The following is a 14,767-nucleotide window of genomic DNA, read 5'->3' as shown; positions in this document are numbered from 1 at the left end:
CCTTATCTATAGACTTTACCTTAACCCCATGGATGACATCACGGGGTAAAGAAAAGGTGTTAGAAGGCTTCCGAAAGGAGTTAATGAAAGGCGATCACATTGGTGTGGCAGTCGGACTGCATTTTCACTTGGTGATGTCATAATAATCCGACGGTGGCGCAAGTTATTGATGTCTATCATGATGGTGGGGGGGCACTACCAAGTTTTCGAAAATGGACTACAAAAAGTGCATTTGGGTTTTAGATCATTTAAAGTTGTTCAATGCAGATTATTGCTTTGGTTACTTACATGAGCTTTTTCCTACATCGTGAGTTTCCCTGGATGCTCGGATGAGCCTGTCCCTTTAAATGTTGTCGCTGTAAGTAATTGTGGGGCAGCATGAGCTTGTCTCCTTTGGTAAAGTAAGCATCGGTGTTGTCCTATGCTAAAGGAGGTTCTTAAGGAAACTATGAGCCTCCTTTTCTTTGCTTATTGAGAATTCGGACAGTCCTTATCATGGCCACTACACAAAACACTTCCAGGGTTAAAGGAAAAGTCGATAGGGAAGGCAATAGGAAGGACAATTCAGACAGGCTCCCTCCACCAAGACATGTCAATGGGGAAATCCAAGATGGCGGTGTTGCGGGCACTGCCGTACTCGTTTACTGGTCGCCACCATCTTGAAATGGTGCAAGGTGGAAGCATGACTGGAAATGACACAAACTGACGCACCGGACTGACTTTCACAGAAGCGACTTACAGGAAGTGATGCGTCACCTCGCTCCAATCGTTCAGCTCACATGACCGACTCACCTCCCTTCAATCGTTCAGCTCACATGACCGACTCACTTCGAAACTCGAAAGAGTCGCTCACTGAATCGGTCAGTAGCACTTCCGCTGTGTCGTTCACCTCATGAGTGGTGAGCGGTGAGCCCCCCCCCCCCTCCCTCACCTGAAAATCTCCGAGTGACGGCGGAGAAAAAAAATAAATACATTGTTTGCTTCACAAAGCTTGTAGAGATAAATACATGAATAATACATGGGTAAATACACAATAAACAATGTTAAAACACCACTGAAGCGTGTATTGTGTTACATTTAATATTGTCCCCTATAATTAGTTCTGCCCTATGAACGTCACATTATTTATTGATACTAGTAAAAAAAGAAAATCAGAATGTTGGAAGGAAAAAAAACCCTATAAAAACATGTATATATTAATATATGCTGTATATCTGCCATTCTGGATGCCAGGTATTTATTCAGTTTAATCATTTATCTAATTTATTTTCTGATTCAACTAAACCTCAAAAACAACACACATAATCTAGAATAAGGAGACCAGGACCACTAAAAACTATCCATCCATCCATCCATCCATTGGCTACCGCTTTATCCGGGGCCGGGTCGCGGAGGCAGCAGTCTGAGCAGAGTAGCCCAGACTTCCCTCGCCCCAGACACTTCCTCCAGCTCCTCCGGTGGCACCCCAAGGCGTTCCCAGGCCAGCCGAGAGACATAGTCCCTCCAGCGTGTCCTGGGTCTGCCCCGAGGCCTCCTACCGGAGGGACATGCCCGAAACACCTCCCTCGGGAGGCGTCCGGGGGGCATCCGAAATAGATGCCCGAGCCACTAAAAACTAATGTTACTTATTTTTTTCAAATGACTCAAATGACTCAGACAACCGATTCACTTGGATGAACGACTCAAAAACCCGTGAGTCCGTTCAAGGAGTCGGGTTTCTCATCACTAGCTTCACAGTTCCTCCCTTTTACTTTGTGTGTGTGTGTGTGTGTGTGTGTGTGTGTGCGTGCGTGTGCAGGCCCGCCCCTCCCAACACGCAGATCACGCGCTGTGCGTAGGGCCCCGCGATCCATGGGGGGCCCCATTTTGCGCAAGTGAATTGAATTTCCCTCGGGTTCAATAAAGTATCATCATTCTCTGCAAATGCGCAAAGGATGTGCGTGCATTTTGCCAAGAGGCACGTAGAGCACCGCCACCAAGTCAGCCCGAGGCCGGAGAGAGAGAGAGAAAAAAAAGAGACGCAATGATTGAAAGCCCAAAGCATCACCATCTGACCAATCAGCGGTCAGACGGGCCGGCAGGCAGTCGTTTCCCGGCTTCCCGGCAGTCATTTCCCGGTAGAGAGTAGAGAGAGAGAGAGATGGCTTCCAAACGTCAATACGATTCGGGAGCTCGCAAAAGAAAGAAAAAGTCCAAACAAGAAGAGGCTCGTGCTTCACTTGAAGGTGGGTATGTTGTTGAAATAAAAAAACAACAACTTTGTAGCATAAACATAAACTGCTAGCATGTCTGCTCGTGCTAATCATGACAGAAGAGATGATAATTGTGTCTAGATGTGGACTGGAGATACTGTTCCCCTGTTGATCTGTAAAGTTATTGTTGCACTTTTTATCTATAAACTTCTTGTTCCACTGTTGATAGAAGCTGTTTATTTGATTCGTTAGTAATTGTAATGTATTATGATTATTATGATTATTATTATTATTATTATTATTATTATTATTATTATTATTATGGTGATGATGTTATTGGAAGGGGGGCCCCAAAATAAAATCCTGCTTCGGGCCCCCACTTGGCCAGGGGCGGCCCTGTGTGCGAATGTGTGTGTGTGTGTGTGTGTGGTGTGTGTGTGTGTGTGTGTGTGTGTGTGTGTGTGTGTGTGTGTGTGTGTGTGTGTGTGTGTGTGTGTGTGTGTATTTTATGTCTATGTTTATATACTTTATGTCTAGGATTCGTTTTGCTATTTGTTGTATATACTTTATTTGTATAGTTCTATAAAGTTTATTTTCACTTGTTCTATATACTATATGTCTATGCGCAGCCATCTCGCTCTTCACCCAAATCACGTGATTTCCAGACATCTCGACGTGTTGCCTTTAGGGACAGGCAAGACTGAGGAAACTTGTGATGCTCGATTCAATCATAAGAGCTCTTATGATCTAGACTACAACACCCGAGGAATGACAGCGACAAGCGGTGAGTGAGTGAGTGAGTGAGAGAGAGAGAGAGAGAGAGAGAGAGAGAGAGAGAGAGAGAGAGAGAGAGAGAGAGAGAGAGAGAGAGAGAGAGAAAGAGAGAGAGAGAGACCAGGATCTCTAGCTCCGATGCTGTTTACTACAAATCGACACCTTTTCGGAACCTCTGTAACACAGATAACAAGCGACAACCGACTGAAGCCTGTTTTATTTCTATTTTTTTCTTTTGAATTATATCGCTTCGAATATACAGCTGCGCACTGCAGTGAGCACTGGAGTAACACTATCCGCGGGTTTAAACTCGAATGCCTGTTTACGTTGCGAATTACGGTAAAGCAGTCAGAAGCCAACGGCAGATTCGTGGTGCGTTCAAGGACACCTCCGTTACAAGCTGAATCACAACAACAGTACTGTACGTATAAATTACTGTACGTACATACATTCATAGGTTTTGAACGGTTCGCTCAAATTCGATCATCACTTCATAATGCTTTCAAGGACACCTCAGGTACAGGCATGAATCACAACAGTACTGTACATGCGTACTGTAACGAAAATTCAATGAAAATCAAATTGTTTTCAGGAAACAGATTCTGGTTCTACAGGCTCCCAGGTACCTCTGCCAATTTTCAAATAGAATTACTGTAGCAATTTCTCACAATTACACTATGAATTCACAACAATATAAATTACTGTACGTACATAAATTAATAGAAAATCAAATTGTTTTCAGGAAACTCCACCAGATTCGTGTTCTAAAGACTCCTAGGTACCTCTGTGCCAATTTCTAACCAGAATTACTGTACAATTTTCTCACAGTTACACTATGAATTCACAACAATATACAGTACTGCACATCTATAAACACAGAGGTACAGAGGCACAGAGGTACCTGAGAGCCTGTAGAACCAGAATCTGTTTCCTGAAAACAATTTGATTTTCATTGAATTTTCGTTACAGTACGCCTGTACAGTACTGTTGTGATTCATGCCTGTAGCTGAGGTGTCCTTGAAAGCATCATGAAGTGATGATCGAATTTGAGCAAACCGTTCAAAACCCACGAGTCACTTGACTGAACGGTGACTCACGAGTTATCACATTCATTAACTCGTTCACTGAGTCATTCTTGCTGCAGCCTCCAGCCGCAGAGAGGAAAATATAAGTGTCACTGCTCTGCAGCTCGTCTAACTCCGTTACTCACTTTAGTCGCCCTGTGAGAAAAGCAGCTGTAATGCTAAAAGAGCTGCTAACAGCAGCTTCTGGCTCCTTACATTCACATGAGGCTTTCAGCAGCTCGAGTCAGCTTGTAGGTGAAGTTCAGCACGAATGACCGACTCACCTCGTTTCTGTCGTTCAGCTCACATGCCCGAGTCAGCTCGCTTCAATCGTTCAGCTCACATGCCCGAGTCAGCTCGCTTCAATCGTTCAGCTCACATGCCCGAGTCAACTCGCTTCAATCGTTCAGCTCACATGCCCGAGTCAGCTCGCTTCAATCGTTCAGCTCACATGCCCGAGTCAGCTCGCTTCAATCGTTCAGCTCGCATGCCCGAGTCAGCTCGCTTCAATTGTTCAGCTGATATGCCCGAGTCAGCTCGAAACTCGAAAGAGTCGTTCACTGAATCGGTCAGTAGCACTTCCGCTGTGCCGTTCACCTCATGAATGGTGAGCGGTGAGCCCTCCGCCCCTCCCTCACCTGAAAATCTGCAGCGGCGCTCTGCTTAGAAAGTTTGTGAGTGACGGAGGAGAAAAAAAAACATGTTGTTTGTTTCACAAAGCTTGAAGAGATAAATACATGAATAATACATGAATAAATACACAATAAACAATGTTAAAAGACAACTGTGGCAGGTATTGTGTTACATTTAATATTGTCCCGTATACTTAGTTCTGCCCTATCAACTTCACATTATTGATTGATACTAAGAAAAAAGAAAATCAGAATGTTGGAAGGAAAAAAAAAAGTAAAATCATATCTATATATTAATATATACTGTATATCTGCCATTCTGGATGCCAGGTATTTATTCAGTTTAATCACTTATTGAATATATTTTCTGATTCAAATTAACCTCAAAAACAACACATATAATCGAGAATAAGGAGACCAGGACCACTAAAAACTAATGTGTACTTATTGTTTATTTTCCTCAGAAGTGTTTTAGCATTTTACGATGGATACATGACTCTCCATCGTGGTTCATGTCGCAGTTCAGCTGAGCCTCCAGGTCCTGGAGCGGGTGGAAATAGTGCGCATGCGCAACTGAATCAAATGACTCAAATGATCAGACAACCGGTTCACTTGGATGAACGACTCAAAAATCCGTGAGTCCGTTCAAGGAGTCGGGTTTCTCATCACTAATATAAAGCTCCCGTCAGCTTCTGACTGCTTTACCGTAATACGCGATGTAAACAGGCATTCTAGTTTAAACCGCGGATGGCAAGAGATGTCGGTGGGTAATCAAAAATGGCGGTGTTGCGGGCGCCGCGAGAAGCCGTCGGTGGGGAATCCACCGCCGCCATCTTGTTCGGCCATTTTGATCCGAATCACCACCACAGCGCCACTGTTGGTGGGAGGCAGTACTACATGCAATATGTTTTGTTCCGACGCACAATTACAGCGTCACTGTCTGTGGGAGGCAAGAGAACATGATCCGCAATGCAACCGTGCTCCTCCAGACTTGAAACCTCGCCAGTGCGGTATAAAAATGGCGGTGTACGGCCGCTGACATGCTTGTTTGTGGACGCCACCATACGTGTTTGTGGACGCCGCCATTATTGCTCACGGTCAGCGCCATACTACTCTCAAAACGCAAACCTCGCCAGTGCGGTATCACAATGGTGGCTTATGGGCACCGACATACTTCTTTTTGGCCGCCGCCATGCGTGTTTGTGGTCGCCGCCATATTTAAAAGGACAACTGACGTCACTGCTTGTTACGTCACGGTTTCATGGATCATGTTCAGTTTGAAGAAGCACAAGAACACTGGCGGAACATCCAGGTAGATATTATGTGAATAAAGCTCAGAGTGTTTATAAGGTCCAGAGCCAAGTGGATTGAAGAGGGAGAACCCCCCCCCCCCCCATCATATTCCATATTCAATATCTCTCTGGACCTATTTCAGCAAGACACTGCAGCTGGAACCACATCTGTAGAGTTCAGCTACTAAACTGATCTGCCTGCTTCATTCATGCAGTGACAATGTGTGGTGCATTAAGCAAAACTCACTACAAGAATGGAGAGTAACTGTAGTTACTTCAGAGTAAATGTCCATGACAAACCTTCAAAAAGTACCTCTGACAACTTTAAAAGAATAAAACCATCCATGAATCACGTCATTGTTCTTTATTATATTTTACAAACACTTTTAAAGACAAAACAAACAAATCCACATGAGCAAGCGTGGAAGTGACGTATCAGACCCCGCGGAACGTCGGGAATTACGTTTTCAGAGGCCCACCCACCAGAAGTGACGTAGAAGGACCCACTCGCCGGAAAGAAACTGTGCGCCGCGCTGTTCAAACGCACATTTGTTTGCATTGCATTGTTTTCTTCACACGTGTACTCGAAGCTCAACAGAGTAAAGGATTGTCTTCTGCTAAGGTAAATAATTGCATTTTTACTATGTGTAAAGTATCAGCCTGCACTAATAAGAATGAAATGGTAGGTGGAGTTCTACCAGTATTTAGAGACTATGTTTATACTCGCACTGGAAGACCGTAGCCAGATCACGCTTCACAACCTTCCGTGAGGGAACAGATATGTTCATCTATCCCCAACTGTGTCAGTCTGTCCACATATCTCTGCTGCTTTATTTCTCCGTCCAGACAACTCACAGTTTACTGTGTGCCTTCACTCATCACTCCTGCTAACTGCAGTTTCATCACAACATTTAGTTGCGTTTACGTCCTAAATGGCTGAATTTTGTCACGTGGGTGAAAAGCCTCAAAACGGTGTGCATCAGCCTGCACTAATAAGTAGGACATGGTTGACAGGTGTCATTATATCAGTATTAGTGAGAGGAAGAGTCGTTGTATAGTTATGTTGGGAGCAATTCAAGTAAGATCAGCTCAAAGTTTATGTTGCTCTTTTTTTATCTTTGTTCCATGTGTTGATTTATTTAGACCCGTACTGGTATTTTTTTTAATCATACTGCATTACTGGATTTTTACAACCTGACTGGGATTTCTGTGTTATTATCAGTGCATCCAAATTAGAGAAAGTTTAATGGTTATGAGGGAGATGGAATATCTTATATATAACATACTGCAATGAATCACTTGGATGCTTGTCAGTTTGCAATCATCAATGAGAGATCAGTACATTTGAACAAATACTAATGATTCTGATTTAAATATTTTTTCAGATGCAGTGTTCAATCAGAATGTCACGTCATCGTAGCACCGAATGCGTGGGCATGGAGCATTCATATGCACACCCAACAATGCACACAAAGCATCTGTGCTGACCACGGATCCAGAGACCGTAAAGGAATTGAGTGTCGCATGTCTGCATGCAGAACACTCCTATGACTCATCAATCAAGTTTGAGATTTTTTATGTAACATAAGCTCAGTTTGTTAATTTTTATTCATCTGTATTGCAACAGATCTTCGAGATACTGAAAGAGATGGAGGAGGTCACGGATATCAAGAAGGGGGACCTGAGACTCATTGATTACATTTTTGATGTTCTGCTTCCAGAAGTAAGACGATCAATCGAATGGAGGACATCATAGAAGCAGTGGTCAATATTTTGTGTCTTTTGAAACCTATCTGCATGCACCTTGTCGATCTTTTTCAGATCATCATCAACATCCTGACGGCTGAAGGTCACACAAGGCTTCAAGCAGAGGTCATCATAGCCAGTGGGAGAAAGTTCTAACAAGCTCCTGTCGTCTGTGCTCTCATCCTCCCTGCCGGATGTCTAACAATATAGTGCTTTGAAGTCTCCTGTCCCGATTTTCAGAGTGTATCTTTTGTATATCTGTCTGTCCTCTCCTCTCTCCTCTCACCCCGACCGGCCAGCAGAATGCCTCCACCTCTGAGTCTGGCTTCTGCAAAGATTTCTTCCTGTTAGACGGACTTTTTCCCTTTCCACAGTCGCTCACGCTTGCTCATGTGGATTTGTTGGGTTTTCTCTTTAAAAGTGCTTGTAAATATAACAAAGAACAATGACATGATTCATGGATGGTTTTATTCTTTTAAAGTTGTCAGAGGTACTTTTTGAAGGTTTGTCATGGACATTTACTCTGAAGTAACTACAGTTACTCTCCATTCTTGTAGTTAGTTTTGCTTAATGCACCACACATTGTCACTGCATGAATGAAGCAGGCAGATCAGTTTAGTAGCTGAACTCTACAGATGTGGTTCCAGCTGCAGTGTCTTGCTGAAATAGGTTCAGAGAGATATTGAATATGGAATATGGAATATGATGGGGGGGGGGGGGGCTCTCCCTCTTCAATCCACTTGGCTCTGGACCTTATAAATACTCTGAGCTTTATTCACATAATATCCACCTGGATGTTCCTCCAGTGTTCTTGTGCTTCTTCAAACTGAACATGATCCATGAAACCGTGACGCAACTGAAGCAGTGACGTCACTTGTCCTTTTAAATATGGCGACGACCACAAACACATATTGCGGCGGCCAAAAACAAGTATGTCGGCAACCACAAACGAGTATGTCGGCGCCCATAAGCCACCATTGTGATACCGCACTGGCGAGGTTTGAGTTTTGAGAGTAGTATGGCGCTGACCGTGAGCGATAATGGCGGCGTCACTGTCAAGAATTGAGAAGTATCTTAATCTAGACAAATGTATATTGTGCTGTTTGTCAGCTATTGTGTTGTTGTCGTGTTTGTCATTTGTTTGAAAATACAATAAAAATATTATTTAAATAAACTACACCATCACCGGATGTGTTCAGACTCTCTTGTTCATCATGTACGGTTGGTTAGCCTGTGACAGTGTTAGAACTTTCTCCCACTGGCTAGGAGGACCTCGGCCTCCAGCCTTGTGTGACCTGAGCCCATCAGGATGTTGATGATGATCTGAAAAACACTGACAAGCTGCATGTGGACAGGTTTCAAAAGACACAAAATATCGACCACTCGACTTCTATGATGTCCTCCATTGATTGATCGTCTTACTTCTGGAAGTATAACATCAAAAACATAACTGATGAGTCTCTGGTCTCTCTTCTTGATTCCTGTGACCTCCTCCATCTCTTCCAGTAGCTCCAACATCTGTTACAATACAGAGGAATAAAAGTTAACAAATCAAGCTTATGTTAAGTAAAAACTCTCAAACTTGATAAAGAGATGTTTTCTGACCTGCTGGTCACTGAAACAACATCTTCATGATGACGAGCTACTTGAGGGCAGGTGATGCAGACGACATCTTCCAGAGGTTCATTCTGTTTGAACGGACCCTCCAGTCCATGAGATCATCATGAAGCTCTGAAGCCAAAGAGTAAAGAGAAAAGAGAGAACAGATATTAGCACAAGAGAATAGAATCACTAACAGCACAGTTTGTTTCACTCACCTTGAGCTACTCTCTGGAAAACACAGTGACGATCCCCAACCTCCTTCAACAGCCTCAATGATCCTGCAGATAAAAAATACATTGTGAAAAGACACAGGAGAAAAGTTACACTTTGATTAAAGTCAAAACTGTACTGAGAATTATTGTTTCTGCGATTTAAACAGTATTAATCAGTCAACTGTAGACAAGATGCAGAATCAGTTGATATTTTACTTTGACAATGTGATCATCAAACAACTGTTGGTGATTAAAACCCCTTTATGAAAGTAGTGATCTCATATAAAGACACAGCATCCAACACAGAGTGTGCAGAATAAATATCTCACCAAGTGGTTCAGTCATTTCAGCCATACGACACACTATCTATTGAATAATTGTACAAACTATTGTTGTAGTACCTTGTGCTCTCATTCGTGGTGTTACATCCACAGCTGGATGACTCGTCCAGATGTTTGTGGGATTTTAAGGCACAACCAACATACAGCAGGCTTTGCAAAGTTTGCACTGCATCCATTCCAACATTTCTGTGTCTGGATTAAAAAATCCTGCAAAACAAGAAATGTGTTCACATTATTTTTGTTTCATTTCAATTAAAATAGAAGATTGCCTCTGAAAAAAGAACAAGTCAATGCAGGTGTGAAGAGAAATGCAATTTCAGTTCTCTATATGTGTGGCACAGACAGACATAAACATTTAACTTTATTGACAAACATCTAAATGATTCATTGCATTATGTTATACATTTGATTTAAAATTTCTCTCATAACCTTTAATAATTTTCTCATGTGAATGCACTGATAAAATGTTTCATCCCAGATTGATGCTTCCCATTTAGATGCCTAATTGTAGTAAATTAATTCATAATCACATTTTAGTGACCAGGGATGAATAGTAATGTCATTTTACACATAAAGACACATAGTTCCATTATAAAGTGAATATATATACAGCATCTATCTGAGATTAAAAACACAGCAGCAAGCTCGTTGCATACATCCATTAATACAGAATGATATGATTACTGGTGCAGTTCAATGTCGGCACATTCGTCTCTTAACACACTAAAAGTTACTGGAGTAAGTTTTCACAAGACAAGAAATGACACTTAATACACTAAAATAAGGAACGAGGATAGAAAGAGCAACTTAAATGTTCATTGCTCCTAACTTAACCACAAAACTCCTCCTCCTCTCGTTAACACTGATAAACTACTGCTTCTTATTAGAGCAGGATGATCGTTTCTATATAGACAACAAGGCAAATCTTTACCTTATGAGAAGACAATCCTCCTTCTGTTGACATACGAAAGACTGGAAAAAAGAATCGATAAATGTGCGTCTTTTCCACGAATGACTTCTTTCTTGCGTCATTTCCAGCAAGTGGGTCCCGCTATGCCACTTCCCAAGTGTTCATGTCGTCTACGTGCATCCTGCATGTTTTGTCGGAACGTAACTTACTGTGGGTCGGCCTCCATAAACGTAATTCCCTCCGTTTTCGGTCCCACACGTCACTTCCTGTATGTCGCTTCTGTGAACGTCACTTCCTGTGCGTCAATTTACGTCATTTCCGGTCATGCTTACGCCTTGCACATTTTTAAGATGGTGGCAACCTGTAAACGAGTATGGCGGCACCCGCAACACCGCCATCTTGGATTTCCTCACTGATGTCTCTTGCTTTAATCAGGTGGCTTTCGAACAACATCACATGTTTCTCCAGACAAGATCTCCATTCAGGAGCAGCTGATCTCTAGAGGAACCATCCAAGTGATCCAGAGCAGTGATTCTCAATCAGGGGCCTTGAATTGTTTTTTTTAAGCAGGGGTGTCAAACATAAGGCCCATGGACCGAAACCGACCCACAGAAAACACCAGACTGGCCAAACCACTAAGTATAGTGTAAACATTTCAAAGAAAACAGATTTCTTTATTTTTATGACATAGAGCAGTGGTTCCCAACCTTTTTTGACCAGTGTACCCCTTGAGCTGGTTTCCATGTGAAAAGTACCCCCTCTCTCGTGTGTGATTATTCGCCTTAATGTGTACTTATATTTAACCCTTTGTCTTTCTATCTATCCAACTGCTCATTTAAATAAAACAATTATTGTGAGTGTAAAAACATACCTTTTAATGAGACACTTGCGCTTGCTTGTCTTTCATAAGTCTTTCATAATTCCTTTTTTCACTGGGCTCCCCTGTGCCTGCGTCCGAGGCGACGGTAGCAGTAGCGGTAGCTGGACGTCTACTCCTGCCTAGCCATGCATCCATGTTTACAGTCGGTATGCAGCTAGAGTTAGCTAGCTTCGCGAATCGTGCGCGCCCGCAGCAAGAACGTGAACCTTTTTTTTTTTTTTTTTAAAGCGCGCCACTTTATAGTCTTTTCATATTATGTGCATTGTAGTGTTACAATCACTGTGGACGAACTGCTACTCATGGAAAATAAACGTATGGCCTTACTAAAATTCATGATATAATACAATATAATATAGTATAATTTTTTTTTTTGTGTGTGGATACTGTAGGCTAATTTATAATCTTTCTGCGTACCCCCTGCAATACCCTCGCGTACCCCTAGGGGTCCGTGTACCCCCGGTTGGGAATCACTGACATAGAACATGGCTTTGTCGACACAATGAACAGAATTAGAGCTGACTTTATCTTCTGGAGTGAAAAACTGTCAAATCAAATTTCGAAACTTGCAAGTTGAAGCGACACCAGACCACCAAACACCCAGTAAATAGTGTAAACCAAAGGATTTATCCTCAGAGAGAAATAAATCCTCGCTACTGATTATAACAAAGAAACTATTTCACACATAGGCTGTTATGAGGTTCTTTCAACGTTTATGCAATTGTACGGCTGGTGGAGGTCACCTGGGTTTACAATGGTAAACATTTGGGTTCCTGAAGTAAAAGCTTTAGAGTCACTGATCTTGAGGAAGATTTTGTGGATGAAATTGGACAAATCAGAGAATTAGTTAAGGAGAACAACTCAGCGAGCTCACTGCTGAATCTTGTAGGAGGAAAGAGACGTCAGCCTGTGTTTCAACATTGACACTGAGATTCTATTTGACTTACCTGGAACCACTGCCAGTGGGGGGGGGGGGGGGGGGGGGGGGCGCTCATTCTCAAAACCTAGACTTTAGAAAATTGAACACCACAATGAGCCAGAACAGACTGACCACCTCTCTGATAGCCATTGAGAGTGATGTTCTCAGAAATGTGACTTTCCCATCCTCATCAAAGACTCTCAGCCAGGAGATCAAAGGAAGAGCCCTGAAAAAGTAAATTAACTGGGAAGCTGTTCATTGGTGCCATTATGATCTTTATATTTGCTGATACTGTGTTGCTGTTTTTTCTTTGGTTCAATTTGTTTTTGCTCATCTCCTTGATTTGCTTTGGCAAATCAGACTGGTCTGTGCTGCTGCTGGTGCAGATGTTGTGTCTTTGACCTCTTTGTCACATTTAGTCTTTGCAATCATAAATCAGTGCTTTATTCAGTCAACCAATAATGTTTGCCCCAGTCCACCCCTGGTCACACTACAATATTTCTGCAAGGTGGTGGGGATTTAGAAGATAGTTTGATCATATGTTCTATGTGTAATGGATGTGGAGAGTTGTTAAAAAAAAACGTTTAATCTGAGATTATATTCTTGTGGTTTGCATTAAAAGTTTGGAGACGGAAAGACAGAAAGTGTTATTTTGTGGGGGTGTTCTTTGCGCAATGCACATGGAGAGCTGTTCAATAATGTGCTTAAATAGTCAAATTATTTCCTTGTGGTTTGCATAAAAGGATTTTGGAGCTAGTTGAGTGGCGTGACATAAACGTAGATGGTGAAGTGACTCCGGTTCACCAAATCTATTGCATTGTTATAGCGTTATTGTGAAGTTCAACTCATAGCGCAAATATTCACCTGAGAACTGATGATGTCTGTGCGTTACAGGCCCTGGCTCTGTACACTGAAATGTATATGGCAATAAAGTAGTGAATTTCAATCAGTCTATTTATTTTAAACAGTGTTTTGAATAGGCCTGTCGGCTCACAGGTTTTTCGTCAAAAAAAACAAAAAACATTTTTCTGTGTGTGTGTGTGTGTGTGTGTGTGTGTGTGTGTGTGTGTGTGTGTGTGTGTGTGTGTGTGTGTGTGTGTGTGTGTGTGTGTGTGTGTGTGTGTGTGCGTGTGTCTGTGTGTGCGTGCGCACTGTGAAGTGTTAATGTTAATGTGTGGATCCATTATCTGGATGATGAGTGGGCTTTTTCAGTAAAGTTTTTAAATCCAGTTATTTTATTCTTGTCGGTATTAAACCTCATTAAACCGTATTAATCTGCATTCTTTCACATAAATCGATGATCTATTCCAGGACTATTCAACTATATTTTTGGGAGGGCCACATTTTCAGAAAGCTAAGGACCTGGGGGCCAGACAATTCCCTGAGCTATTATTCCTGATCTCAACCTGACACGATGCTCTGCCACATTCAAAAGTGTTTTATTTTGGTACATGGCAAAAAAGTACAAATCACTGACTTTATATGCATCATACTGTTTTTGTTTTGGATCAAAGGCTGTTACAGCCCCATAAACACATATTTGAAACATCTGAAAGAGGATGTATGTCTTTCTGTATAATTTTGTAAATTTTGACATCTCTACTTGTGATACAAATCCCTTTCTTTCAAGCAATCCACAGAAGAGAGCAAACAGATGATCAGAATTGAAAGATTAGCTGAACTTGCCAATGGATTTCATGTCACACAGTCGCTGAAACTTTTGAGCATCTGACAACAAAAGCTGTTTATCGAACAGACTTAATACCACAGCTTTTCATTTTTTACTTATTTATTTATTTTTTGTTTCGTTCTGTTTTTCCCTTTTCCTTTTTTTTTTTCTTCTTTTTTTCTTTTTTTTCTTTGTTTTATGTCCTTTTGTTTTTGCTTTTGTTATAATTGTTGTGATTATTTTGGTTTTTGCTCTGTTGTTGCTCAGGCTGGTTTAGTCTCATGGCAGTTGGAAAATATTTAGATCACTGTGATTACTGTATTATTAAAAAGAAAAAAAAATGTATGTAGCACTAACAAGGTATGTATCTCCCCACCAAGTCTTTCTCTGTCTTTCCTTTCCTCTCCTCTATCCTTTCACCCCAACCGGTCCGCAGAATGCCGCCACCTCTGAGTTTGGTTGTGTAAACAGAACTGATCTGCGGGCCGGTCTGATATCATCCGCGGGCCGGAGTTGGCCCGTGGGCCACCAGTTGAA

General features: G+C 42.0%; 1 protein-coding gene across 1 annotated transcript in view; it reads left to right on the top strand.

The window, feature by feature from the left end:
* The first annotated feature begins 2,850 nt into the window (after positions 1–2,850).
* Positions 2,851–14,767, top strand: part of crfb2 (cytokine receptor family member b2) — a 73,231-nt gene continuing 61,314 nt past the window's right edge. The window contains exon 1 of the mRNA XM_080498250.1: positions 2,851–2,976. The gene's annotated coding sequence lies outside the window, so the exon portion shown is untranslated. The remainder of the gene's footprint in view (positions 2,977–14,767) is intronic.

Source organism: Blennius ocellaris (assembly GCF_963422515.1).
Source record: "Blennius ocellaris genome assembly, chromosome: 6".
Lineage (NCBI taxonomy): Eukaryota > Metazoa > Chordata > Actinopteri > Blenniiformes > Blenniidae > Blennius > Blennius ocellaris.
The sequence above is the reverse complement of the archived record's forward strand: the minus strand, read 5'-3'. Positions and strand labels throughout refer to the sequence as shown.